This window comes from Penaeus vannamei, chromosome 13 (genome assembly GCF_042767895.1).
Source record: "Penaeus vannamei isolate JL-2024 chromosome 13, ASM4276789v1, whole genome shotgun sequence".
In the NCBI taxonomy this organism is placed as follows: Eukaryota; Metazoa; Arthropoda; class Malacostraca; order Decapoda; family Penaeidae; genus Penaeus; species Penaeus vannamei.
In genome coordinates, this window is record NC_091561.1 from 23,909,597 (window position 1) to 23,912,096 (window position 2,500).

Consider the following 2,500-nt stretch of genomic DNA (forward strand, 5'->3'; position numbering starts at 1 on the left):
ATGACTCAAGGTTATAGATAATGAAACATGCCACTATTTTCTTATTTCTTTTCCATTTCAAATGTTAATAGTATAGCATATATCAGATCAAAGTCAGTTCAGTTTATCTTTTTCCAAAGGAAAATCATATGAATACACACAGAGTTGAGAGTTAAACATGGCAGACATACTGATTCCTGCAGTGAGGGGGAGATAGACATAGACTAATATAGTGTACAAGGAAATGATAGTGAACAGTATAGAGAAAACAGAACAACAAAAGAAACTGTAAAGAATGTTCACTGAAATATTAAACCAAATTAAAGAATAGCAAACAGATAGCTCAAACACCAGAGCAAATAACAACAAATGAGAGGCTGACTGGTTGGTTGTTAACCTTGCCAGAAAAAGAACAACAGAAAAAGATGAACATGAAAAGAAAAGAAAAGACATTTAGAGCAAACATATTATTTATATACATTGTTGAAGAAAAAGGTGATAATGAGAAAAAAGAAAATGACACCAAAATGATACAAGATTTTATAGCAAGTTTGCAAATAGATGAAACCATTATTATAGAAAATGTCTTTAACCCAGTAATAATGGGTGTCCCACATATGAGACACTTGAAAAACTAAACATTGCCGGGCGTCCCGCCAGTGTGATGCTGTATCGGGGCTTGCACTCCGATGCAGCAGCAGGCCGCGGCCGGCACCCAGGCAGAGTCCGTGCCAGCCCCGCGTGCCAATTTTATAGCCGCCCGGTAGCTGCCCGGAATCTTGTATTTTCGCCTTCAAAATATTCTGGCGGTAATGGGTGAAATGTAATGGCAAGTATCCAAATGATATTTTGAGACCAAGACTGATTAGGAAAAAAAGGGAAGTGAAAGGAAAAATCATGAAATTCAAAAAATGGGAAACTAGAAGGCATATGCTTCGTCAGGGCATACATGTATGCCCAGACGAAGCATTAGCAAAAAGGCCGTTGGCATATTTGTGTGTTTTCTTGTCCTTCCCTGTGTTGTTCCTGCTGCTCAGTCACGTACATGTACCAATTGTGGAGACTCCCATAATGTATTTTATAGGAGCTTCCCTGCCTATAAGCTCAAATGTGAGGTAGCAGTCGTTAGATTCAAACTAAGCCTCACTCTACGTGAGGCCAGACAAGATGAATGATAAGGTTTTTCTCTCTCAACTTATTCCAAAACAGCCCTTCACACTGCTCCTCACCATCTTCATAAGATGTTCCTGCATCTCCCCTAGTATCTCTTCCTTATACCCTATATCATCATACGTCAACTCATCCTATCCCCCAATCAAATTCATTTTCCAGTCTAAATCCAATCATATCGACCCCTTTCTCCTCAATGTCACAAATGTTGGCATTTTGGCCACCCAGCCAAACACTGTCACTCCACAGCCTACTGCCCTCTATTTGCCCAACCTGGTTATGACCGTTCAAATTGCCCTGCTCCGTCACATACAGGTGCCAACTGTGGTGACTCTCATAATGTGTTTTATAGGAGCTGCCCTGCCTATAAGCTTGAATGTGAGGTAGCAGTTCTCAGATTCAAACTGGATATCACTTCACAAGATGTTTCATCTCCCCCAGTATCTGTTCCCTCTATCCTGAACCATCCTACTTCTACTCTTACCTATCCCCCTGTCAAATCCCTTTTCCATTCTAAATCCAGATACTCCAATTTCTACCACTTCTTTGATGCCTACCCTTCCTCCCCCTCACTCTACCCACCACATGAGACAACCTAAACGTTCTACTCCATCTTCACCTCTCCTACACCTCCTTTTACTCTGCTCCTGAAACATCTATCCCCTCTTCTCCTCCTCACAAGAGATCCTTTGTTTTTCTGACCTCCCTAACCAAATCCCCTCCAGAAACTCTTAACCCACTAACGCGGGTATATTTTGAAGCCGAAAATAATATTTTCCCTCCTGACACTCTTCCTGATGCTCACCTCCTTCCTCAATCCTCTTATCTCATCCCCCAGACTCTTCTCCAGCTACTTCTCCATCAGTCATCTCTACCCATTGAATTACCTATGAATATCTACACATTGAATTAATTGAATAATTGAATTACCCATTGAATGCTTCATAATAGCAATGTTCCTCAATCTTCCCCAGCAATGGATACACCCCAGTTCATCCAGTCACCCTATACCCTTAACCCTTTCCTTTATTAATATCCAATTTACTTCATTTGCACCCCGTCTTTACCCTTTCCCTATCATACTATCCTACAATCTTGGACATAAAACACTCTTTATCCAAATTGCACCATTCCCTTTTCATTCCCCATTATCCTTACAACTTCCACCTGGATGCTGATATGACTCCCTTCTATTGCAACAGGATATTTCTCCGGATCCCTCCCCTCCTGACATTTTTCCTGATACTTCACCACCTTCCCTAGTCCGCTTATCTCATTCCCCAGATTTTTCGCCTATTTCTCCAACAGCCATCTCTACCGGTATTACCAGTTGACTGTTTTACAGTGACAC

The 2,500-nt window shown here is 41.2% G+C and overlaps 1 protein-coding gene across 1 annotated transcript in view; it reads left to right on the forward strand.

Moving 5' to 3' along the window:
• Window positions 1–2,500, forward strand: part of LOC113822780 (WD repeat-containing protein 81) — a 50,612-nt gene that overhangs the window by 26,911 nt on the left and 21,201 nt on the right. The gene's annotated exons all lie outside the window — the stretch shown is intronic.